General features: G+C 42.1%; 2 long non-coding RNA genes across 2 annotated transcripts; both read left to right on the top strand.

Moving 5' to 3' along the window:
- Positions 1-338: 338 nt before the first annotated feature.
- LOC138751643 (uncharacterized) lies at positions 339-3,586 on the top strand. Its single transcript, XR_011350098.1, has 3 exons — positions 339-541; positions 2,226-2,390; positions 3,292-3,586. It is a non-coding gene; the product is annotated as an uncharacterized lncRNA (long non-coding RNA).
- Positions 3,587-3,937: 351 nt separating this feature from the next.
- On the top strand, positions 3,938-4,904 carry LOC138751644 (uncharacterized). Its single transcript, XR_011350099.1, has 2 exons — positions 3,938-4,007; positions 4,734-4,904. It is a non-coding gene; the product is annotated as an uncharacterized lncRNA (long non-coding RNA).
- Positions 4,905-27,879: the final 22,975 nt, after the last annotated feature.

The raw sequence follows: 27,879 nt of genomic DNA, 5'->3' as shown, positions 1-27,879 counted from the left end.
CTAATGAGGTGACTACATGTCAGAATTTGGTGGCTTCATTTGTTCTGTTCCTAATGTGGAACCAAGAACGTGGTCTGTGAGGCCAGAAGTGAACAGTTTCACAGCCACCAACTGCAGTACAGTAGAGGCATCCATTCTGCAGGTTTTCTTATTATGTTTCACTGTTAGGGCTCAAAAGACGTTGAGTCAGGGTCACCAATCTAGTGGGACTAACTGCAGAGCTCAAGAAACACAACTTATCAGAGAAGAGTCAACTACCAACTGTTTTATATTTTAAACAATCGTGCACCTCATAAAGTGGAGTGATGTCAGTGCACCTCATAAAGGGGAGTGAAGTTAGGGTGCTGGAGTCATTGTCTCTCTGGCAACATGCCAGCAGGAAAGGAACACACTTTGTCAGCCCACACGGGTCTACAAATGCTGGCTTCTCCTGGGCAAAGAAGGGGAGCCCTCACCATTCTGTGCCGACTGCTCAATGCGGTGATTCTGCCTGTCCAGCTGAGCGGCCACTCGGACAGCCACATCTGTATTTGCACAGTCGGTTTGTTTAGAGTTCTTTTTTACAGTTATTGCTAATCAGTAAATAAAATCTCAGGGTTGTTTGTGATGTCATGTATATACTCTGACAATCAATTTGAACTTTTAATTTTGAACTTCATTCAAGTGTCTGCCTAAATGATTCATCAACATTGTGAATGAATTTGATTCCACCACCTCCTCTGTTCCAACCACTCTCAAAAAAATACTCATCAAATCACCTTTAAAACTTTTTCCTTTCATCTTATATGCATGTTTTTGATGGCACTACCATGGGAAAGTTTCTGACTACCTACCCTGCCTGTGCATCTTATTATCTTTTAATTCTCGATCATATTACCTTTCAAGTCAAATCATCAAGTCAAGTCACCTTTATTTATCATTCAAGACAAAATAGCCTTTCTCCATTTAAAATATTAAGACTTATACGTTAACAATCCACAATACCCAATCCCTAAATGTTCTGGGAGGTCAGGAGTCTGATGGCTTGGGGGAAAAATACTGTTGTCCAATCTGGACATAAGGGCCGAGTGCTGCAGTGCCTCCTACCAGATGGCAGAAGGGAGAACAGTTTACATGAGGGGTGTGTGGAGTCCTTCACATTTTTTAATGCCTTTCGCCTGCATTTAAAATTCAATGTTTTAAAGACAGAGTTAAATATGTTATTGCATAGTAGGGGAATTAAGGGCTGTGGAGAAAAGGCAGGGAGGCGGAGTTGAGTCCACAGTCAGATCAGCCATGATCTATTGAATGGCAGAGCAGGTTCGTCAGGCCAAATGGCCATCTCTTGCTCCTATTTATTAAATTCTTCTAGGGAAGAGTGGAAGAATAAGCAGAGGATAATCAGAATCAGGTTTATTGTCATGAATGTGTTACAAAATTTGTTGTTTTGCAGTAGTAGTATTGTGTATTACAGATGCAAAAATGGCTATAAATTACAATTCCATAAATACAGTATTTAAAATAAATAAATTAGTGCTAAAGAAGAGAAAAAAAAATAGGTTGTGTCTCTGGTTCATCGTCCATTCAGGAATCTGATGGTGGAGGGGAAGAAGCTGTTTTTGTAGTGTTGTAGATGTTCTTCATGGTAGGAAGAGCGCCACCAATGACCACTATCCTCTGCAAGGTCTTGCGGTCAGAGGTGGTACAGCTTCCAAACCAGGTGGTGATGCAGTTGCATAGAATGCTCTTGATACATCCTTTGTACAATGTAGTGAGGATGGAGGGTGGGAGATGAACGTTCCTCAGCTTTCACACGAAGTTGAGGCACTGATAGCCTTTCTTGGCTATGGAGCTGGTGTTAAGGGACCATGTGAAGTTTTCCGCCAAGTGCACTTGATACTCTGAGAACTCAATCGTCAGTGGAGCATGTTCCCCCCAGGACTTCCTGAAGTCAACAACCATCTAAATTGTTTTGTTTTTTTGGCATTCAGATACAGGTTGTTGGATGTGCACCAGACTGCACTTCATCTCTTTATTGGCTTATCATTCTTACTGATCAGGCTCACCACGGTCATGTTGTCAGTGAACTAGATGATGTGGTTCAAGCAGTGTTTAGCTGCACAGTCATGGGTTAGCAGAGTGAACAGCAGTGGATTCAGCATACAGCCCTGGGTATCCCCTGTGCTCACTGTGATGGTCTTGGAAATGCTATTACTGATCCAGACTGTCTGATGTCTCCCCGACAGGAAGTCAAGAATCCAATTACAGAGGGAGGTGTTTAGAGCCAGCAGGCTCTAAACATTTCAGCTCCCTTCACTCTGGGGAAAAGTGCAAAAGGGCTGCTCACGATACCTTAGACAAACGTGCTGGAGAAAATCAACAGGTTATGCAGCATCATGTGGAAGTAAAAGGTAACTAATGTTTTGGGCCTGAATAAAAAGGTGGCAGTAAGGGGGAGAGGAGAGGAGGAGAAGAGGGAGGAAGGGCCTGGGGAAGGAGCACAGCTAACAGGTAAATGTGATGGATGGATACAGGTGAGAGGGTAGAAGAAAAAATAGATGAGGTGATGGGGGAGGGTCTGAGATGGGAAGGGATATTATCCTTACCCTCTATATTTCCCTAACTTGAATACCATCTGAAAGCCTCTCAACCATATCTTAACTGCTGCAATAAATCAGAAAGAATACAACTAGACTGAAAAACCAGATTTAACTGAGGTAGCAAATCCACACTGGGTAAAATCACTCCCATCCCAGTCGATTTTGAAAATTTCCTCTCTGTAAATATTTTGAGACTGTTGTGTAAATTAGGACAGCTGTCCCAAAGCCCAGGTAACCAACTCCTGGCATATCTCTCATCAAAGGATCTGCATTAGTGTCAATACAAAAGGCTCCTTTATGTCAATCCCTGCATCCCCCCTGTTTCCTCAGAAAGGCAGCCCACCAGAGATGTACAGTCAGTCACCACTCAATCGGAAGCATTGTCATTTACAGTGCTATCAAGTGATACTTACTAACAAATAACCTGCTCACTGAAGACCAATTTTGATTTTACCTGGACGATTTATTTCCAGGCTTAAAGCAGCTTTGGTCCAAACAATTGAATTCCAGATGCGAGACAAGAGTTACTGTTGTTCACATCATGCAGCATTCCACTGAGTGTAACATCGAGGATCTCTTTTAAAACTGAACGTCAATGGACATCGATCTTCTAAGCACAATTAAGGATAGGCAATAAATGTTGGCCCTTCCAGCAACACCAACTTCCCGGGAATGGTTTGAATTGTAATTGTATTTACCAATACTTCCACAGCAGACAAGCCCTCTTCTCAATGCCACCATCATGAAGGAGGTACAGGAGCTTGAAGACAACACCCAACACAACAAAAACAGCTTCTTCCCCTCCACCATCAGATTCCTGAATGGACGATGAACCAGAGACACAACCTGTTTTTTTTTCTCTTCTTTAGCACTAATTTATTTATTTTAAATACTGTATTTATGGAATTGTAATTTATAGCCATTTTTGCATCTGTAATACACAATACTACTACTGCAAAACAACAAATTTTGTAACACATTCATGACAATAAACCTGATTCTGATTATCCTCTGCTTATTCTTCCACTCTTCTCTAGAGGAATTTAATAAATAGGAGCAAGAGATGGCCATTTGGCCTGTCGAACCTGCTCTGCCATTCAATAGATCATGGCTGATCTGACTGTGGACTCAACTCCGCCTCCCTGCCTTTTCTCCACAGCCCTTAATTCCCCTACTATGCAATAACCTATTTAACTCTGTCTTTAAAACATTGAATTTTAATCTCTTGTACTTTAAGGTATTTTAACCAATTTTGTTTTTCAAAATTATTTTAGTACAATATTTTAAAGTCTATTAAATAGCTTTGTTTTAATACCTCTTCTATTTAAATTGCTCCAATGCCTATTACAGCAAGAAACTATCAAAAGCCTGTCCCCGAATGTGCAACCTGGGTCTTGGTCACAACTGACAGCTGACTGCTCCTCACAGGTACATTGGGTCATCTTGGCCCAGCCACACCTTCCACCATCAAGTGGGCAGTGCAACTGGACAGGCACAACGGCAGTGAATTCAGATGGTGGACAGAATCCAGGGTTAATTGATCCAAAAAAAATGGACCTTTCTCTTTTATAACAAATATTTTTGAGCACAATTTCAAAAAGAATAGCTGCAAAGGTGATAATCTTGGTGCTCCATTCATTCCGATTGCAAATACTATCAATTGTGCACTTTATTGGTCAACCTTTTGGAAGAAAAAGGCAAGATAAAAATCATGAGACATTTTAAGAGCATACTACAACTAATTTCACGCACACATTACTTGTAAATTCTTTTAATGGATTGGTTTTACTTGATAGATAATGAAGAATTTGAGTTCATTTCCCATTGCCATTTATGAGCTACTGAAGCTTAGTACTACAGTTTCACAATGCAGAGGCATTAACTATCAGCCTGTTACTGGAGGATTGAATTTTTGATGTCAGGATATGGTGAATAGTATAAACGTAGTAATGGTTTTCTAAGCAATAGATGGAAAAAGATACAAATTTGAAATGACTTTGAGGACTCATTGATAAAAATTTACTCATTAATTATTCAAACTCTGCTCTCGAAATGTTCAAGAGCTCTATCTCAATTATAACGTGATTATTGTAAACATAGCCATCTCGGGGAAATCTGCAACTTTTGCTCTAATAATTAAATTTGTCTTTGCAGTTCAATCACCCAAGATCATTCAAGTGGTGGCATCAGTTCAGAAGCTGGGAATAAATGACAAGAGGGAAATGGAAAAGTTAAATCTTGGCACATCAGTGTGTAAAAATAGGCTCTCCTCCAGTCTATGTAAATTTAAAACAGGTGATAAAAATGTTCATTAGGTTTATTGACTTCAAGTCTGCAAAGACTTCAGAACATTCTTCTATCTTGCTTATGACTGTCTCAAAAGTTAATGTGAAGACTGACACTTAAATTAGTTACAAATCGCCAGCATTTGATTGAGCAACAATAAGTGGAAAATCTTGTGGAATGTTGCAAGAGTGGACAAAATGAAGGAGATGATCATGGACTTCAGGAGGACCAGGAGTGAACACCCTCCACTATACATTAACAATTATGAGGTAGAGAGAATGGAGAGCACCAAGTTCCTTGAAGTTCATTTAACAAGTGACCGATCAAGGGCACTCAACATTTCCTCACTTGTCAAGAAGGTGCAACAGTGACTGAACTTCCTGAGAAGGCTGAAACAGGCAAGGCTAACATTATGTCAACCTTCTAGAAGAGCATCCTGGCCGACTGCATCACAGTGTGGTACAGTTGCTGCAGAGAAAAGGATTGGATATCAATCCACAGGACCATAAGAGCAGCACCCACCACCCCCCATCCCCCACCCCCAATCGATGTGATTTACCAGCAACACTGTCTGAAGAAGGCACACAAAATCATTGAGGACCCTTCCACACTGCACAAAGCATCTTTCAGCTTCTCCTTTCAGGGAAATGATACAGGAGTATCAGAGCCAGCACCACCAGACTAAGGAACAGCTTCTTCCCTTGGGCAGTAAGAATGCTGAACAACCAAAGGAACTGCTCACACTAACTATCCAAGACTCTCACAATTTTCCAATCAGTATTTGTTTATTTATTTGTATTGATGAAATACTTGTCCTGCAGATGTATTGTTTGTCTGTATATGTGTTATGTCTGGTTTTGTGTCTGCATGTTTTGCATTGAGGACCAGAGAACACTGTTTCATTAGATGACAATAAACTTGACTTGACATGTCTTGGAGGTGTTAACCAGGTTCAGGAGGAGAATGGAGCTCTAAATCTATGAAATCCAGATTCAAATGAAGGAGCAGTTCATTATGCTCTACTCACTTTACACCTATGACTGTGTGGCTCAGAACGGCAACAACAATTCGCCAATGACGCCACGGTAGTGGTTTATATTAATGGGGTGATGAGTCAGCACTCAGGAGGTAGATTTAAAACTTGGCTGAATGGTGCACCAGCACCAACCTCACACTCTTGTCCCTAAAACCAAGCACCTGATTGTTGACCAGGAAGGGAAACCCAGAGGTGTACGATCTAGTGATCATTGGGGAATGAGAGGTGGAGAGGCTAAGCAAATTTAAGTTCTTGGAAGTCACTATCCCGGAGCATCTTTCCTGGACCTAACACACAAATGGTATAGTGAAGAAAGCACGTCAGCCCCTTTACTTCCTCAGGAGTTTGTGAATGTTTGAGATGACATCGGAAACCCTGTCAAATTTCTACAGATGTGTGGTGGAAAGTGTGCTGACCGGCTGCATCATGATCTAGTTACCCCCGATCGTAAAGCCTTGCATATATTAGTGGACACAGCCAAGGACATCACAGGCAAAACTGTCCCTACCATTGAGAACATCTGCAGGGAACACTGCTGTCAGTGACCAGCAGCAATCATTAAGTATTCCCACCACCCACCACACTCGCTGTTCTCGCTGCTACCATCAGAAAAAAGGTATACAGTACATGCCACAAGGCTTGCACCACCAGGTTCAGAAACAATTATTACCCCTCCACCATTAGAATCTTCAACAATAAATTTAAAAAGGGATTCATTTCAGGTCCTCTTAAATTTGCACTCTATTGATTTTTTTTTCCTCATTGTGTTGCACAGTCAGTTTGTTTAGATTCTATGTTTGTTTACATGTGTACGTTGTGTAGTTTTTTTTTGCACTACCATTAAGTCCACGCTGCTGAAGATCCAGCTGCGCTGGATGGGTCACGTCTCCAGAATGGAGGACCATCGCCTTCCCAAGATCGTGTTATATGGCGAGCTCTCCACTGGCCACCGTGACAGAGGTGCACCAAAGAAAAGGTACAAGGACTGCCTAAAGAAATTTCTTGGTGCCTGCCACATTGACCACCGCCAGTGGGCTGATAACGCCTCAAACCGTGCATCTTGGCGCCTCACAGTTTGGCGGGCAGCAACCTCCTTTGAAGAAGACCGCAGAGCCCACCTCACTGACAAAAGGCAAAGGAGGAAAAACCCAACACCCAACCCCAACCAACCAATTTTCCCCTGCAACCGCTGCATCCGTGTCTGCCTGTCCCGCATCGGACTTGTCAGCCACAAACGAGCCTGCAGCTGACGTGGACTTTTTACCCCCTCCATAAATCTTCGTCCGCGAAGCCAAGCCAAAGAAGAAAGAACCATTAAGTAGAAATTCTGCCTGACCTGCAGGAGAAAAAGAATCTCAGTGTTATATGTGATGTCATATCTCCTCTGACAATAAATCTGAAATCTAAATCATTACCTAGATTCAGTCCTTTTACAAAAATAATTCATGTTTAATGTTTAATTAATCTTTTCACTATTTCTTTAAATGACTATCATTGGAAATGGTTTGATGGCCACCTTCTTTTATTCAAAGTTGAATATTTTAATCCACGCATTTGCTGGATTTTACAGCACTTAAGATGAACGACTTTGACTGTGAGATAGATCAAGTATTGTATCAGGAATGCTTCAGATTAATCAACCACTCACCATCACTGTCACTGGTTTTTATGCTCTTGGTGGAAGGACATAGATACAACCCCGATACAGTTTTTTGTTTGAATATTATCATGATAGCAATTAGATTGTCGCTGAGGGATTTTATTTATAATGCTGCCATTGGTATATTCAAATGTGAGACTGAGGGGATGAAAAACTTTATATAATTGATTGTCTTGAAATGGTGGACAGGAGAGCCAAAAATTTAAACATCTTACATTACATTACATTAAAAATTTCAACAATGTGTGTGTGTGTGTGTGAGTGTGTGTGTGTGAATGTGTGTGTGTCTATGTGTATGTGTCTGTGTCTGTGTGTGTGTGTGAGTGTGTGTGTGTGAGTGTGAATGTGTGTGTGCGTGTGTGTGTGTGCACAAGCATGTGTGTATGTGGGTTGTGTGTGTGTGGGGGTGTGTGGGTGTGTGTGTGCGTGTGTGGGTGTGTATGTGGATGGGCGTGTGTGTGTGAGTGTGTGGGTGAGTGTGTGTGTGAGTGTGAGTGTGTGTGTGTGCGTGTGTGTGCATGTGTGTGTGCACATGCATGTGTGTGTGTGTTGTGTGTGTATGGGGGTGTGTGGGTGAGTATGTGGGTGGGTGTGTGTGTGAGTGTATGTGGGTGAGTGTGTGTGTGAGTGTGAGTGTTAGTGTGTGAGTGTGGGTTGTGTGTGTGTGGGGGGTGTGTGGGTGTGTGCGTGTGTGGGTGTGTGTGTGTGGGTGGGTGTGAGTGTGGGTGTGTGTGTGTGAGTGAGTGTGTGTGTGGGTGTAAGTGCGTGTGTGTGTGAGTGTGTGTGTGAGTGTGTGTGGGTGTGTGAGTGTGTGTGTGGGTGTGTGGGTGTGGGTGTGAGTGTGTGTGTGTGTGTGGGTGTGTGTGTGCGTGTGTGTCTGTGTGTGTCTGTGTGTTCGTGAGTGTGTGTGAGTGAGAATGTGTGTGTATGCACGTGTGGGTGTGTGTGTGGGTGTGTGTGTGTGAGTGTGTGGGTGTGTGTGAGTGTGTGTGGGTGTGTGTGAGTGTGTCTGTGTGTGTGTCTGAGTGTGTGTGTGTGTGAGTGAGAATGTGTGTGTGCGTGTGTGTGCATGTGTGGGTGTGTGTGGGTGGGTGGGTGGGTGTGTATGTGTAGGTGTGTGTGTGTGTGTCTGTGTGTGGGTGTGTGAGTGTGTGAGTGTGTGTGGGTGTGTGTGTGTGAGAGAGTGTGTGTGTGTGGGTGTGTGTGTGGGTGTGTGTGCATGTGTGTGGGTGTGTGTGCATGTGTGTGGGTGTGTGTGTGGGTGGGTGTGTGTGTGAGTGTGTGTGGGTGAGTGTGTGTGTGTGAGTGTGTGTGTGTGAGTGTGAGTGTTTGTGTGTGAGTGTGGGTTGTGTGTGAGTGAGTGAGTGAGTGAGTGAGTGAGTGAGTGAGTGTGTGTGTGTGTGTGTGTGTGATTACTGCCTTAGATGAGTCATCAGACATAGAAAAATATCTACTGGAGAAAATGGATCAGTTGCTGAACACTGAAGAATTATAAACAAATCTGGCTCCTTGGTTTCAACACAATTCAAATGATACCTGCTGTCCCCTGTGCAACCAGCACAATAGAATTGATCTGTCTGGAATGATAATGAATGAAATATTTCAAATGTTAAGCTATGAAATATAAACCTTCATAGGTACATTTTGAATATTACAGTATAATTTCAGCTTGCTTGATCTATTCATTAATTTTGCTCAGGGGTCCCACTTTGATACAGATAAAAGGTTTAACATCATTGAGCCACGTGAGGAACAGGAAGATTAGAAGAAGATGAACCTAAATAATTTAAAGATCCATAATCCTATGATGAAGAAGTTGAAAGCATGGAGAAATTATTAGGAGTTAAGAGTGTTCTTCAAGAAACATATTTTGCAACTCTGTTCACCATGTTCACAACACTTAAGACCATAAGACATAATAGCAGAAATTATTCAGCCTATTGACTCTGTCCCACCATTAAATCATGAGCTATCCATTTTCCCACCGTCCGGTCTTCTCCCCATAATCTTTAATGCCTTGGCTAATTAAGAATCAATCAATCTCTGCCTTAAATATACCCAATGACTTGGCTTCCACATCCATCATGGAAACAAATTATGCTGATTTACCACCCTCAGGCTAAAGAATTCAATGAAATATACTAAATACTTTTAAAGATGGAGTTTGATGCAGTTCTGCAATGTATGTGCATGGATGCCAAGGATATACATATGTGATTGTCTTTAGTTGCTTTTATTTCTTACATTCTCTGATAGAATATGATTTCTTTCTGATGAGAAGACAAAGTCCAGGAATTTCAACAAGAGAACTCTGGAGGTATAACCATATAACAATTTACAGTACAGAAACAGGTCATTTCGGCCCTTCTAGTCTGCACCGATTTATGTGAAACTCCACTAGTTCCACCTACCCACTCCCTTGCCCATCACCCTCCAACCCCCTCACATCCATGTACTCATCTAACCTCCTCTTAAATGACAGTATTGACCCTGCCGCAGTTACCTCTTCCGGAAGTTCATTCCACTCAGCCACCATTCTCTGAGTGAAGAAGCATCCTCTTATATTACTCCTAAAGTTTTTTCCCCAACCCTTAACTTATGACCCCTTGTTCCAATCTCCCCTACCCTCTGGGGAAAGAGCCTATTCACATCTACTCTCTCCCCTTCATAATTTTAAATACTTCTATCCAATCCCCTCTCAACCTTTTACACTCCAATGAATAAAGTCCCAGTCTATTCAATCTTTCTCCGTATTCCAGATACTGCAATCCAGGCAACATTTTTGTAAAACCTTCTTTGCACCCTCTTTACCTTATTTATATCCTTCCTATAATTTGGAGTCCAAAACTGCATACAATACTCCAAACTTGGCTTCACCAATGCCTTAAACAGTCTCAACATCACCTCCCAGCTCCTCTATTCTATGCTATAATTTATAAAGGCCAGCATACCAAAAGCCTTCTTCACCACCCTATCTACATGGGAATCCACCTTCAAGGAACGCTGAACTGTTATTCCAAAATCCTTCTGTTCCTCTGCATTCCTCAATGCCCTCCCCTTCACTGCATTCATCCTATTTTGGTTATTCTTCCCAAAATGAAGCACCTCACACTTATCTGCATTAAACTCTATCTCCTACCTTTCAGCCCACCTTCCCAAACAGTCCAAATCCTTCTGTAGTCCATGAAAACTCTCCTCATTATCCACAACTCCCCCTATTTTTGTATCATCCACATATTTACTCACCCAATTTACCATCCCGTCATCCAAATCATTAATATAAATGATGAACAACAAAGGACCCGCTCATCACTGGCCTCCATTCTGACAGACAGTTGTCCACCATGACTCTCTGGTGCTTATCTTCCAGCCACTGTTGAACACATCTGACTATCTCTATATTAATCCCAGAGACTGAACCTTCCTCACTAATCTTTCATGTGCAACCTTATTGAAAGCCTTACTACAATCCAAATAGACCACAACTGCTCTACCTTCATCAACCTTTCTGGTCACTTCTTCAAAAAATTCAAGATTTGTCAAACACGACTTTGCGCTCACAAACCCATGTTGAGTGTTCCCGATCAATTCCTGCCTTTCCATATATTTATACATATTGTCCCTAAGTATTCCTTCCATTAGTTTCCCCACCACCAATTTCAAACTCACTGGCTGATAATTGCTTGGCCTACACCTTGCACCCTTTTTAAACAGCAAAACCACATTTGCAACCCGCCAATCCTGTGGCACCACACCCTCCTCCAGTGACCATTGAAAAATCACTGTCAGAGCCTCCGCTATTTCCTTCCTGATCTCCCTTAAGGTCCTGGGAAAAAAAATCCCATCAGGACCAAGAGACTTATCTACCTTTATATAGCCCAGAAGTTCTAAAATCCCCTCTTTACTAATCCCTATCTTTTCCATAACTAACCCTTTTGCCTCACTTATCCTACACAATTCAATATCTCTTACCCTTGTGAACACCGATGAGAAGAATTTCTTCAATATCTCATATAGTTCTTCATACATTCCTCCGCTCTGATCCTCCAGTGGACCTATTCTATCCTTAACTTTCCTTTTTCTATTCACGTATTTGTAAAAACCCTTCGGATTTGCTTTCACCCTATTTGCTATTTCTCCCTCATACCTTCTTTTTTCTTTTCTAATTTGCCTCTTAAGATTCTTTCTACAATCTATGTATCATCCATATATCTCATCAATCCTTTGCTTCTTGTATTTAATGTGGGCTTCCCTCTTATCCCGAACCAACTTCCTAATCTCTTTAGAAAACCATGGCTTCCTTAAACATTTGGCCTTGCCTTTTGTCCTGACAGGAATATAAAGATTCTGCACTCTCAAAATCTCACCTTTAAATGCTCTCCAATTCTCCTCTATGTCCTTTCCAGAAAAAAGAAACATCGAAACTACTCCTTGCAAATCCTTTCTCATTTCTTCAAATCTGGATTTACCCCACTCAAAGACCTTCATCTTCAGACCAGACCTATCCCTTTCCATAATTAAGCTCAAACGAATGGTACCTGTAGAGCTCGTCGAAAGAATCAAAGACTGGTAGTTGTTCCTCCACAGGTTTTTTCAGATATTGAAGATAAAGAAGATATAAGGAAGATTATTCTGTCCCTCACGGGGATGCAGAAGAGATTTTTCTAGATACTTGGTTCGAGTTCTTGTTTGACCTCATCTGTTGCTTTGGGAAACCTTTCAAATTTGGATATTCTCAAAGATTCTTGACCATCAACTTCTGCTATATGAAGTAATGCTAAACAACAGTTCCACCGTACAGTCATTCCCTGTAAAGGCTGAGGTCAAGCTAGGACATGTCATCTCTCCAACCCTCTTCTCAACCTTGCTGCCATGCTGCACCACACCACCAATGATAAGGTGTCAATCCATAGGACAAGCAGGAAACTACTCAATATTTACCATCCCCATTCCAAAACCAAGATCACCCAAATCTCAAGCCCGGGTTTACTGTAACAGTCCAGATGTGCACTTTCGGAGACAGAGCTCCAAGACATTGTCATCTCTTTCACAGAAGTGAACAGGTCAATAGATCTCGTGCCAAACATCTGGAAGACAACATCTGCACATTGTCCAGCCTAATCTATTGCATTCAATGTACTTGGTGTGGCCTCCTCTACATGAGATCAAATGTAGATTGGTAGACCACTTCAATGTACACCTGTATTCTGTTTTTGGATCCAAGCTAGAATACCAGTTGCCAACCATTTTGATTTCCGTCACCATTTCCATACAGACATGTCTGTTCTCATCCTCATCCATTGCCAGCTTGATGCTCAGAGTATCTGTTTCCACTGTTGAAATATCTTCTTTATTTATTCCTGTTTTTACTTGTTTTTATAACCTCCACCCCTGCCTAGCTAGTTAAGGTAAACCATAGATATTTGTTTGCATCCTTCAGAAACCATCCATTTTCTCAAGGATAATGTGGCAACCAAGTAAGACAATATGAATTTATAGTATGCTGAACTCTCCAAGGGCAAAGGACAAGGTATTACACGTGAGTGCTTAACAACTGTTCCATATACCCTTTCTTTATCAGTCATCAATGTCCATGGGGGAGATATAGTCAAGTAAAGTCAAGTTTATTGTCTTCTGATGGTATAAGTCCAACCTGACAAAAACGGAATTCTCCTGTTTTCGTTGCAAAACAAAACAGACTTACAACCAGACATAACACTCATACAGACAAGTAATGCATATGCAGGATGTATTTATTCTATACAAATAAATAACTAAGTATTGTTTCATGGATGAGAGTCTCGGGTGGTTAGTGTGAGCAGTTCCTTTTTCACTGCCCCATGGGAAGAAGCTTTGATACTCCTGTACCTTTCTTAATGGAAGCATCTGAAAGATACTGTGTGCAGGGTGAAGTTTCCCCTATTTTGAAAACATGCCACTGCTTTCATATTGCCTCCAAACAATGGCGTACTGTATCATGTAAAAAATCATGTCTAATGTTTCTGGTCTCATAGCAGAAAATACTAGAAACATTTTGGATTGAGAAACAAAAGTTAATATTTCAGATTGAAGCCCTTCATCAGAACTGAAAGAAAAAAAAAAGATGCTATGTTGCAGACAAGGGATGGATTGTTTGGAATGAAGTGAATGTTTTCAGGTTTATTCTGGGGATAAATTGTAGAGGTCATCTGGACATTGGTGAGACCATACTTGGAGTATTGTGTGGAGCTCTGATAGCCCAGCTACAGGAAAGATGTCATTAAGCTAGAAATAATGAGAAAAGAATTCATGATGATGTTATCAGAACTGGAGGCTTTCAGTTATAGTGAGAGGCTTCACTAACTGTGCTGCTGTCAGGAACAATGTGATGTTTTGCTCCTCAAATGTAGTCTAATAGTGGCTGAGGCCAATAACAGACACACAAATTGAGCGGAGGTACTCGGTGAGGCTGTTGCCTGATCTGTGTTTGGTTTCACCAATGTCAAGGAGGCCATACTAGGTACATTAAATGCAGTGGGTTATCTTGGATGGTGTAGAAGTAAAGTTCTTCCTCACCTTGAAGGCCTGTTTGTGGCCCTGGATGGAGATGAAGGGGGAGATGATAGGACAAGATTTGCATTTTTTGCAATTACAGCAGAAAGTGCCTCAGAGGATTAAAGGATTGGTGGGGAAGGAAGAATGGACTAGGGAATATCAAAAAGACTGATCCCTGCAGATAGGAATGGGGAAGGTAAGATGTGGCTGGTAGCAGATCACACTGAATTTGGAAGGCGTGTTAAAGGATGATATATTGGGGTAGAAAATGAAAATCAAAGGAACTCTTTGGCAAAGCACATTCTTCTGCTGCAACTGAGGGAGGAAAAGAGTGTTTGATGTTTCAGACTAGACCCCTTCAAGTCATCCGGAAACATCAACCATTCCTTTTCTCCCACTGATGCTGCTTAACTTGTTGAGATCCTCCAGCAGAGGGTGTTTAGCTTCAGATTCCAGGATCTGCACTCTCCTCCACATCACCGAAGAGACTCTGTCCTTGTGCTGTTTTGTGGTCTTTTTTATATACCTTTTAATAAAGTAATAAAGTGGTACTTGTCACATTTTATGGGTTCTTGATGCATTAAATTGTAAAGTGTACATCAGCTCCTTACAAGCCTGCCACATGATTCCCCTCCATCTTTTCAACTCTCTCTGTCTGATGTGAAAACCTGAGTGCTTACAACTGTTGTATTACCATAACATTGCACAAGATGGTGTTACATCTCACTAGCAGTGTTGAATAGCTCAGTTGGAGGTTACTAATGTTTCTCTGTCATTGGTGGTTCAGTATTGTGATTTGACAGTGAATCTTATGAAAATAACACATTTTAGCTGTCTTTACTAATTACTTGACACTTCAGTTTTACATCCAAATTTGGAATTCCACATTGAAATGGTGAATTTTCTTTCCACAGTGAATTAATTGACCAGCCTGATGGCCAGGGTTGCAGTAACCCTCTCTCTCAAATACCCAAGAGACACGAGCCATAGCCACCCTCTTAACTGAACTTTTCTCATGATCCTGGTGTTTATTTGCTTGATTTCTCACAGAAGTCACAACCTAAGAATGCAAGTCTTGTATATACCACCTCAAACTCCATGGTGAAAACTAAGACAAGCTAATAGTTAAATGAGAAAATTAGCAAGTTCCTTTTGACTACCCTGGCTGTTTGGAATATGTGTATTGCGGGTGGTCATGTGTCCTCCTTGTCTGAAACTTATTTGGAAGTCACATCACCTGTCAGTCAAAGTTGGACTCTGGCCACCCAGTAGTGCACACCTTGACTTTGGCTAATTTAAATCACCTAGGGTCATTATTGGCTAGAAGCATAGATTAGCACTGTATATGCTGTTATTGTTGTTCATCCTTTGTAGTCGAAGATGACCATGGCTTCAAAGTCAAATGGGTGGCTGTGTGTCTGTGAAGTCATGACTTGCGCTTGACTTGGATTAAAGTGAGGGAGAGTTGCGCAGGTCGTCAATCTCACTCTCTCGCCCTGGCCTATCTGGACCCAGTGGCAAGACATAGTAGAGATGGCTGGAGACAGGTCAGGATGCAGTGGATGACCAGTAGTGTTCTGCATGTGTCTCACTGTGCCCTCTTAGTGCTCCACAACGCATTGCCGAGAATCGCCTTTCTGCTCATTGAACCAGTGATGGTTTCTTCCGCACATTCTGGTGAATCCAGGCTTTACATGCTAGGTAGACAAGCCCTGAGTGTTGTGGGTCCACGGCAATTCTTGCGGCACATTTACAAGCCTCCCTAACCATTGTTGGGCATTCTCATCTGCCTTTGCAACCATTGGGAGATGTCTCCTCTTCCACCTGCTCCGCCGTTGGGACGATCACCTAGTGGTGTAGTTATGATACCACTCCCTCATTTGTTTTCACCCACTAGCTGAAGCGGCTTCCAGGGTGTGGCATGAGGTGCCAACAAGTGAGAGATTTAGGAGATGAGTGAGGCCCAGTAATGCCTACCATCTCCACCTTAGAGAGGCGCAGCTATCAGCTCCAAAGTACTCCCTCTCCTCAGAGCTCCCTACACCCTCTGTATATAACAACATAAAGCACATTCTTTCTCTCTGCCTCATGGTCCAAGCCCCAAACATCGCTCCACTCCAGTTCTCTACTCTGGACATCACTGGAAGTGTCGTAGGTAAGGTGTGCATTACACTGAAGCTGAGCCGTAGTATTGCGATAGATCAATACTTGCAGAGAACCGCTCCCATGTTGGTACAAGGAATGGAACCGGGCGTGTGTAAGAATCCCTGTTTGTAACATGTGTACTCAATTGTGTGAGCATGTCGAGTATAGATTCACTATTGTCGGAGTTCAACCTAGGTTGAGGTGAATGTCTATGTCATTGCTTAAGTGAAGTAGTAATCGAGTACCTTTTAATATTTTCCCCTGTTTGTCTCCCATGTGTTAATTAAAGTTATGTGTAATTGTAACACTTGTGTCCATACTTGTCTCTCTGTGGACCCACTGAACGTGATACTCTTCCCAGCACAACAATTGGCACTGCAAGCAAGGTTCAAAGAGTTTCAGCTGGACACACGTGGAATCTTAACTATATGGGAGTGGAAGATTGTACTAACAATGTGGGAGGTTGCATTAACAAGTTTGTGTGTGTGTGTGTGTGTGTGTGTGTGTGTGTGTGTGTGTGTGTGTGTGTGTGTGTGTGTGTGTGTGTGTGTGTGTGTGTGTGTGTGTGTGGGCATCCTTTCAGATGCATGGCTCACCAACAGGGGCATCAGGAGCAAACCCATAAATGGGAAAGGGACCATGGGATCGGAGTATAAAATCCCCAGGTGGGCCAATAACCGTCAGAGGTTCAGTTGTTTGGTGGCATGGCTGGTAAGCCAAATCAAGGCTGTTGACTGGGTCGACATGTTGGACCCCTCCCCCACCATGGTGAGAAGATGGGGTACTACGCAATCTGGAGAAATTGGGATTTCCCAGGACCAGGGGGACTGGTGGGGGAACCCTATGGCTACTAGTATCCATACTGAGGTGCCAGTGGGATATCACGTCTGAGTTAAGCAATCATGGCACCCAGAAAGATGAGCAGATAGAATCCATAACAATCCAGCATGGGTCCCTGTGGGAGGCACTGGACACTGCCAGGGTGTGCATCAGCCGCTTAGAAACTAAATGCTCTGAAGCTGCCTGCCATCTGGTTAAAGCGCGGCAACTTCAGGCAGCCCACATATCTAGCTGGCAGGTCAACCCTATTAAGATCAAAATGATCATTATGCATGGGGAGGTGAGGGATGCATGGTTGGGAGTTAAGGATGATGATGACTTTGCGAAGGCTGGATCCAATTACATCCCCCCCCCCCCCACCCCCGCCGCATCCCGGAGACCTTGGAAGACAAGCAGGTAACCATGTTGTCCCAGACCAGTCATGAAGACCTCCCGTCGATGCTCCACAATGGAGAGAGTGCCAAGAATGGTGAGGGTCAAGGAACGGGAAAGGGGCTGATGTGAGGTCATGGAGAGGGAGTATTCTGGCAAGAAATTGGCTGTGCTGGTGAACAGATACTGCCAGCAGTAGGGCAAGGATCTAGCTGCCTGCCTACTCTAGCTGTGGGATGAGGGGGCCACCATATATTTGTATTTCCCATCTAGAGGCCAGAACTCTGGGTAGTCTGCCCATGCAGCACTCAGTTAATAACTCCCTGCAAGTGCATCCTGAAGGGATCGAGGAGGCAACCACGCTGTGGGACTGAGCAATGACTGCAGTACAGGCCAATTTCCCCATGTTGTTAGAATGAGACCTGATGTGCTAACCACAGTGGAACACAGTTTGTGAGGCCACGGTGGTCATCAGGGAATGGGCCCTTATCATCAACCTCTACGGCAGGGCTCCAGGACGCAATCTCCTTGAGGACATCTCCACTGTCCATCCCAAACTCAGCGGGGTGGTCTTGCCCTTGATGGGAATGGCAAGCAGAAAAATAGTCCATGAAGCCATTTCCCTGCTGTAAGGGCTGGAGTACTTAGAATGGGGAGCACCTGAAAAGGCAGTTTCCGCACATGTTCGCTGGGTGGAGGAAAAACCTGGGGAAAGTAGGAAAGGCAATGCCGCATTCCATCTGTCCCATAGGGGCATGTATTATGCCCGAGCATGTGCTGGGGTAGATCATGCCCACTTACGTGGCACCTCCACCATTGCCATGTTTGCCATGCGGCAGGAGTACTATGACAAAACTGTCAAGAAGACCGTTATCCTCCGGCCTCTACTCCCCATCATGCAGTGGATCAAGTTCTCTGATGCCATTCACAAGGAGGGGTACATGCAGCATTCCTCCGTTGTGAAGTGGCAGTGGTATATAGCCAACCAGGCAGAGGCAGGGCCAGAAGAAGTCAGCAGGCTGCATGAGCAAGTCAGAAGGATGGACTTCTGTCCAAAGTCTCCAGTGTCAATCCCTCTCCTGCATGTTGCAGTCACCCATTCAGTTCCCTCACCAAGGAAGAACAGCAACAAGCCTGGCTCCAGCTGTTGGATGAATGGAAAGCAGCTATGGCAAGCGGTGGCCCTGGCACAGGAAAGACCCTTAATCTAGAGGGAGTAGGAATGGAATTTGCTGTGGTAGCACTGGCCATAAAATCCAGTACATATCTATACTGACTCATTGTCAGTGGTGAATGGAATGACAGTTTGGATGCCTCTTTGGCATGACACGGGGTGGGAGATACACAATTGCCTGCTATGGGATCAGCAGCACTGGAGGTACATCAGGGAGTAGTTTGGCCCACACCGCTACAATGCCGCTGTGGACCATGCACAGTCTCCATTTGCTCCAATGATGTAGACTCCAGTGCCCTGGCAACTTAGTCTCACAGGAAGAGAGGTCACCTGGGGTCTGAAGGAATGCAACAGTCGGCAGAGGGCTTAAGAGTGGCACTAACCAAAGATCAGGCATGGATGGGGGTAGATAATTGCCTCACATGCCAGCCTGTTAAACTGCAGGGATGGTCGATGGGGACACCGGGGAAGATTTGGTGTGGTACAGGAGCAGGTAGTAGTCTATGTCAGCCTTCTCCCACAACAAAAGAAAAACAAGTATTCTAAATATACTGATGATGGTGAATACCTACTCTGGTGTCCTAGTGATGGTGCCCTGTGAGTGGGCCAACCAGGTCAACACCATTCGAGGGCTGAATGGTTCCATTTATGGAACACCATGGGAGGTACAGTCTGAACAGGGGTCATATTTTACTGGGGCTAAGGTACAAAACTGGGTGAAAGAGGCTGGCAGCTCATGGCTGTTGAACATCCCCTACCACCCATAAGCATCAAGGTTAATAGAGCGCATGAACAGTCTCCTTGATCAAAACATATGCATGCTGACACCCAACAAAACACATGGTGCAAGAAGCAGTGGACCACCACTGCACAGGGTTATCCCACTTTCTAGATATATGGCCATATCAGCACAGCAAAAGTTAAATGTTGACCTTCATGACCCTGTGAGGCCTGGTAGGGTATGGGTGCAGCAGTGAAAAGGTCCGCCCAGAAAACGGAGGTAGTAGCTTAGTAGCTTGGGGACCAGGAAGCACACGGTGGGTTGCGTTGCCTGGGGAAACGGCATTAATATGCTATCACACATAAACTCTACAAGAGGAGTGAAAAGTTCCACCCTGTAGGACAAAGTCCATCTCAGCACAGTTTTAATTCCCCACACTGATCTTCACAGCCTTCCTGCCATCACACTGTTCCAGCAACCAGCAAGAAACACTTGTCACTTATTATGCAAATAACTCTCAGCAAGACAGGCATGAGCTCTTACTATGGAAACATAAACCTCAACATTGCACATTTGATTGCATCTTTTGTTATGCACAGTCCTGGTGCAGATTTGTTTTGTTTTTCTAATTTTTAATCACCCTGATGCTGTAATAATAATGTCTTTAAACACACTCAGGGAATTGGAGTTACAGTTCATTGGTTCAAAGTTACAGTTTATAAGTAGAGGATCACAGATCAAACAATAGAAAGAAATGTATATATTTTGTTTCATTTGTTTTCATTGTATTGCCCCCGCCTTTACATTAACAGAAACAGAAACCTCATGGGGTGGGAGCTTCAGGAGCTTTTATTTAAAATCACAAACCTGCTAACTTTAAATCCTGACTCCTCCTGGCAATCGTTACAGGGATCCAACACAGACACTTGAGACATCCATTTAAAGAGAACGCAAGCAGGGACAGCATTCCAATGTCATACAACAGCCCAGGAAAACGGGGCGCTCTGGGTATACTCGGATATATGTCTGCTGGCCTGTCCCCTGCCTCACCACAGTATATCACGGCAACATGATGAGTCCAAGGTGCAGGATGTGCAAGCTAAGAGATGGCTCTGGCACCTGATGGATGACCTTGCACTGCCTGCTTGTAGACGTTGGTGGTAAGTGTGCTCACATTTGCCAGCCAAGCCAGAGAAACCAGGCAAATGAGTCGGTTTTTCTACCCTCACCTCTGACACTAGAGAGCCCCATCGGAAACACAGCGACCTTGTTTGGTTGGGGGGAGCTGGTGAGGTGTTGTCATTGAATTTGATTATATGCCTTGTCCAGCATTTGGACAGCACTAGTGTATATAATGATCCATTTGATTGGTATAATTTTTTTTAACCTGTCTTTTTGTGTTTTTTACTTTTCCTTTTTTTTTTAAATCGTTATAACATGTACATCGAGTTATTGATTGTCTTCCTAGTGACGGCAGAGTAATGTGATTTTCAAGGGGTGAAATGTGTGTGGAGAAAATGTGGCCTCCCTGCCTGTCTGGAATGTGTGTATTGCAGGTGGTCACATGTCCTCCATGTCTGAAACTTATTTGGAAGTCACATCACCTGTCATTAATGAGTGACTCCAGCCATTCATTAGGGCACACCTTGCCATTGGCTAATTTAAATCACCTGTGATCATTATTACCCAGAAGCACAGATTTAGCACTAAAACACTTATACACAGCATATTCTTTCTCTCTGCCTTGTAGTACAAGTCCCAGACATTGCTTCATGCCAGGTTGCTACTGTAAACATCACTTGCAGTGTTGCAGGTAAGATGTGCACTACACTAAAGCTGAACCGTAGTATTGGGATAGATCCATACTTGCAGAGAGCCACACCTGCATAGGTACAGGGAACCAGGTGTGTAAAATTTCCAGTTTGTAGTGTGTGTACTCAAGTGTGTGAGTAGGTCGGGGGGGTGTGGCAAAATGGTGTAGAAGGCAGAAGTATGATTCCACCCTTCTTCAGCCAGTTTTTTAAGCACCTGTCTTTAAAATAAAAGTGATTAAAAGTTGTATTTTTACTTTTGGGTACATTAGTGGGTCACAATGGCTGCTAATATAAAAAAAACTCAACTACAGAAGAAATTACCTTTTAAAAGAGCTGAAGAATTAAGGCCTATCTGTTCAACTGAAGCCACGGACTCTATGTTTGGAACCTCCAAGGCACAGAGAACTCCTACCAGGCAGAGTATTACACCGGCACCAATCTTGCCTCCACAAGATGGCACTGGCATGATGACAAGCTCGGCTGGGGTTGAACTGCGCGTCTGCGATGTCGGGTGTGAGGGTGACCCGGCTGAAAGAAGAGCCTTTGAGCCCGGGCTGCTGTCGGGTGGGCTGGGGACCCGCAGAATGGCATCAGAATTCATTTCTGCACAGTCCCTGGCCTTACCGTGCACGCGCGGTGCTCCAAGGGTCTGCGAGGTACTGGATCATGTGTGGGCTGTGGGATGGCCTGAGCGGCGGTGTCCTGACCGGGTGTACCAACCCGCAGCCGCACTGGGAGGGGACTGACAATGCTGGAAGAAGAGGAAGATCTAACAGCTCACAGGAACAATTGGAGGTGAAGATTAGAGAAGGTAGGCCTCAAAATGTGGAACTGGAATATGGAATGGAGTCTGTACAGTCCTGGAAAGGATTGCTTATCAAATGAACAATATGTTTAAACAAATGACTCAAGGATTTCTGGATGTGACAACTAAAATATCTAATATATCTGAAGAAATATCTACAGTTAAGAGTGATGTTAATAAATGCATTAAATCAGTGGATACAGTGCAAGAATTTTTTTTTTAATTGAAACAGCTTTTCTTGAATGTAAAAAGAAAGGAAACACCCCCCTGTCAGCCAGCTCTCTTTAGGAGAGCCAAAGAAAGAAAAAAGAAAACCAAAATATATTTACTAAAATCTAATCAAGATAAATCTAAATATTCTAAATATAAAGACCACTTATTAAGAAAAAAAGAATAATTATCATGTAAAACATATGTAATTTTTTTGATTATGAAACAAGTTTTCATCTCATTAAGCCATCTATTAATATCAATCATATTAGCATTTTTCCATGCACTTGCTATACAATTTTTCACTACAGATAAAGCTAAATATACAAAAGCAATCTGAAATCTATTTAATCCCAAATCTTTTAAAGGCTTCAACTTGCCCAACAAAAATAGTCGGATCTAAAAGTATTTTAATCTTAAACAAATGTTCCAAAAACAATTGAATTGCTTTCCAAAAAGATTGCATATGTACACAAAACGAAACAGCATGAAAAAAAGTTCCAACCGAATTACCGCACCTAAAACAAGAATCTGATTCACTAAAACTATATTTTTTTAAACTTTTCAGGTGTTAAATACAATTGATGTAAAAAAAATTATAATTAACCAATGCATAATGACTATTTATCAATCTAGTAACACTATCATGACCAATCATCTTCAAAAAAAGTAGTTAATATCCTTTTCCCATTTAATCTTAGATCTATTCCATCCCTTTTTTTCCATACTTCCCTGTAATATTTGGTACATCAATGAAATATATCCCTTCTTTGCTGCAGTCACAAGAAAAGTGATTTAATTAAGTGGAAGGATCTTCCTATAAATTTAATTGGAAGAGTAAATACAATTAAAATGATTATTTTTCTACGTATACAATATTTATTTCAATCAATTCTGTGCTTACTTAATAAGAATTTTTTTTCGAGATTTGAATAAAATGGTTAGGGAATTTTTATGGAAGGGTAAATTTCAGAGAGCAGCTTTGAATAAGCTAATCTGGAAATATGCATTAGGGAGATTATGCTTACCATATTTTCAAAATAATTATGAGACAGCTCAATTTAAATTTATTAGTTTATTAATGGACTTGGAACGGCCCCCTAATTAGGCTAACATTGAGATGGCAAATATTTCTGAATTTGAAATACATCAATTTTTGTTTCGGTGGAATTTAAATTTATTACAACAATATAATGTGCCTATGCTAAAACATTTAATGAAGTTATGGATGAGGAAAAATAGAATGATAAGTTCTAAGGGTAAATTACTGACTTTAACACCATTATATAATAACCAACTTATTCCTTTTTCAATGTATAATTCATGCTTATTACATTGGAAATCTAAATGTATAAAAAACTTGGGGGATTGTTTTAAAGAAGATCAATTTTTATCTTTTAATCAAATGAGGGAAGATTTTGGTATTAATGAGAATTCTTTATTTGTTTATTATCAACTTCGATCTCTAGTAAAACAAATATTTGGTAGAAACATGAATTTACCTGATTTGACTAAATATGGCTTGTATTTCTGAAGTTGAAGTGCATCAATTTATATTTCAATGTTTGTTGCGGGAATATAATACGCCAATATTAAAACATTTATTAAAGATATGGACAAAGGAAAATAAGATTTTAGGATCAAAAGATAAATTGTCAATCTTAACTCCCTTATATTATATAATAATCAGCTTATTCCTTTTTCAATGTTTTAATAATCATTTAAAGAGTTGGGATTCTAAGGGTATAAAAATATTACAGGATTGTTTTGTAGAAGGACAGTTTCCTTCTTTTAATCAATTGAAAGAGCGTTTTGATATTGCTGAAAATTCTTTGTTTGTTTATTATCAACTTCGAGCTTTGGTGAAAGTTATGTATGGTAGAGAGATGATTTTACCTGTATTGACGGAATTTGAATCTTTGATTTCTTCTCTACCAAAAAAGGGTTATATTTTAGTTATGTACCAAGTGTTTCAAGATAATATGGATAAAGCAGAATGGGACAAGTCTAAGCTTAAATGGAAAAATGATTTAGCTTTTGTTTTTCCAGAAGATGTGTTACTAAAGTGACAAATGTGCGGTATGGAATGGTTAATTATAACTTTTTTATATCAGCTCCAGAGAAGTTGAAAAAATATGGTTTTAGTAATTCAGACTCTTGTTTTAGATGTGGTGTGTGTATTGGTATTTTTTTACATGCCGTTTGGTCTTGTGTTCATGTACAACCATTTTGGGAAGAAATTAGGTTAATTTTGGAAATATTGTATGATATTAAGTTACCATTAGATCCATCTATTTCTTAATGGGTTATATGGTTCCTTTAAAGTGTTTAGGTTTGGATAAATTTCAAATTGCATTTCTGTTGCTTGAAAATGTGTTGCTAGATCATGGAAAGATAATATAGTGATTAACATAATGCGATAGCATAATGAACTGAAAGCTTGTATTATGGAAAAAATTACATATAATTTGCATGCGAATTGTTTTTTTTTGTTAATAAGTGGTTACCATATTTGGAATGTATGCATTTAGATGTACTTTGATTTATTATATATTCATAGTTTCTGTTTGTATGTTTTTGGCTCTCCTTAAGAGAGCTGGCTGATGGGGTGGGGAGTTAAATTTTTATTTTTATTTTTATTTGTTCTCTTATTTTTCTGTTTTTCTTACTTTTTTATATATACTTATATAAAATTGTCTTTATGAAATGTATGCTGTATTATTACTAATTATTTTTCAAATAAATAAAGTTTTTTATTAAAAAAAAATGTGTGAGTATATAGAGTATAGGTTCACTATTGTTGGAGTCCAACCTAGGTCTGAGGTGAATGTCTGTGTAGTTGCTTAAGTGAGATAGTAATTGAGTACCATTTAATGTTCTCCCATGTGTTAAAGTTGCGTGTGATTGTAACACTTGTGTCCAGACTCATCTCTCCATTAACTCACTGAACCTGGTATTCTTCCAAAAAGGACACTATGTCAAAAACGACCCATTCTCATCAAGATTTGATTCCACGGCTATGTTGGCCTATCTTTACCAGCATCTGGTTTCAGGCGGTTTTCAGCTCCAGTTCCAGCCCTTCCAGTTCAGCAGCATCCAAGATCTGCAGCATCACCTCCTTGCCCTAACCCCCAGCTTCTTTCACCCCTTGAACCAGTTGATACTCCCATTCAGAAAGGATCCCAACCCAAAACACTGAACTGCCTGACCCACTTATTTCCTCCAGGTTCTCATTGTTTGCTAATTTACCCAGGCTTCAATATTAAGAAGGAAAGAGGAGATATTTCTGGTAAAATAGTGCTCATGAGAGGATTAAGGAAAAGTCAAATGTGGGAAACTACACCTCATTAGAGACCAAAACAGCATAATTTACTTATTATAATGCATGCGAAGGGCTTTAGGTCCATTGGGTCCATGCTGACTCCCCGTAAAGCATTCCATCAGCTCCATTCCACCCCCTCTCCTTTTTTCGCCTGTAGCCCTGAAACTGTATATCTCTCTCACATGCCTATCAATTCCCATTTGATTCTGAAGTGAAATTGAAAACACTAGAACTCCCTTTAGTTCAAGATTGCATTGAAAGTGCTTTCTCAGTAGCTCATTATTCAGATTTTGTATCACCGTGCAACGAGCTTTGAGGATATTTTCCAAGCCAGCAGCACCCAGATACTGTGTGTGATAGTACAGACCTATCACCAATGTATATAGTTACGGTGTCTAGAGTGTAATGACTGTGCTTACAGCGATTGGCTGAGAGCTTAGCCACACCTACTGTCTGGGCCTTAAAGGGTTGTGTCCCTAGCCAGGTCAGATCATTCCGGGCTGGTCGGCCACCTGTGAAGAGCTCCTGTCTTTTGCTAATAAAAGCCTTGGTTTGGATCAACAGGACTTTGGTTCTTTCGATGAGCTCTACAATTTTATTAGCAAGAAGAATTTTTTTAAAAAGGGATGGAGCGTCTGACTTGGCCAGAAAAAACTTGACATCGACCCACAGTCAGCCACCAACTGGAGAGCGGTTACACTGGCTCTCCGGTCTAAAGGTCTTCCCACCTCTCACTGGCAGGAGGTTCTCACTAGTGCCTTACACTCCATCCGCTCCCTCCTATGTACCGCAACAAATGCCACCCCCCACGAAATCCGAATCAGGAACCACTGTATCGGCATGGCTCACCGTCCCTTGAGTGCCACGTCCGGCACTCAAAGAACAACCCCTTGGTCGACCGAGTGACTCTACTCCACGCGAACCCACATTGCGCCTACGTTGAGTTCCCAGACGGGCGGGAGGACACTGTTTCGGTGTGGGACCTAGCTCAGGATGCGGTAGGCCCAGCAACCCCCCCCCCCCAACCCAACCTTCCCCAACTCTTTATTCCCCAAGCCCCGTGCCGGAACAGAAGGACCAACAGCACCCCAGCGACCCGGGGCACCCTGCCGACAACACGGCTGGGGAATTGAGCGAAGGAGTGGTCGCACCCGACGAGCCTGCTGGCGACACCACACCAGCGACCCCAATCCCGGCACCACGGCAGTCACGCCGGATAGTCAGACCCCCTGACCGCTACAGTCCTTAACCTACCCTTTCTATTCATTCTCTCCCTCTTTTTTTTCCTTCCCTTCTCCCTCTTCAGCCCTTCCACCCCAGGGTCAGTTCTCCAAGAAGGGGTGAATGTGATAGTGCAGACCTGTCACCAATGTTTTTAGTCACAGTATCTAGAGTGTAATGACTGTGCTTACAGCGATTGGCTGAGAGCTTAGCCACGCCTACTGTCTGGGCCTTAAAGGGTTGTGTCCCTAGCCAGGTCGGATCATTCCGGACTGGTCGGCCACCTGTGAAGAGCTCCTGTCTTTTGCTAATAAAAGCCTTGGTTTAGATCAACAAGTCTTTGGTTCTTTCGAAGAGCTCTACACTGTGATTATCATGGAACACTACAACACAGAACCAGGCCCTTGACCCCATCTAGTCTATGTTGAATTATTATTCTGTCTCGTCCCAATAACCCGCACCTGGATCATAGACTTCCATCCCCTTCCCATCCATGTACCTACTCTCATCTTTGTCACAGCTCTTTTGATTCACAAATATAATATGCAAATAATTTAAGTGGAATGTGTATATCTTTGTTATTCCAACCTAAACCCTCAATCATCATATTACAAACATGAAGTATTAATTAGCCTATTTTCACATTTTGTAAAATAAAATTGGAAAAATTTTAGATCAGTTATTCTCAATATTTGAATGAACTTGTTCATATTTGGTAAAATGGGAGCAACATCACTGAGTCATGGAAGCATAAAGTCATACAAAATGAAAGCAGGCCATTAGACCCAACTTGTCCATGACAACCAAGTTATCTACCATTTGCCTTGATTTGCCCTATGTACCTCTGTACCTTTCCTGTCTTTTTAATGTTGTAATTAAGTCCCACTTGCTCTTCCACTGGCACCTCATTTCATATATCCACCACTCCTTGTCTGAAAATGTTGCACCTCTGGTCCCTTTTAAATCTTTCCCCTTTCATCTTAAATCTATGCCCTCTAGTTTTAAACTCCCTGGGGTTTTGGGGGGGGAGGGTGAGGAAACTCTCAACATTCACCTTATCTACACATCATTGTTTGACATCACACCACCCACACACACACACACACACACACACACACACACACACACACACACACACACACACACACACACACACACAC

The sequence above is a fragment of the Narcine bancroftii genome, chromosome 1, assembly GCF_036971445.1.
Source record: "Narcine bancroftii isolate sNarBan1 chromosome 1, sNarBan1.hap1, whole genome shotgun sequence".
Classification (NCBI taxonomy): Eukaryota; Metazoa; Chordata; class Chondrichthyes; order Torpediniformes; family Narcinidae; genus Narcine; species Narcine bancroftii.
Note: the sequence above shows the minus strand (reverse complement) of the source record. Positions and strands in the feature narration are given on the sequence as shown.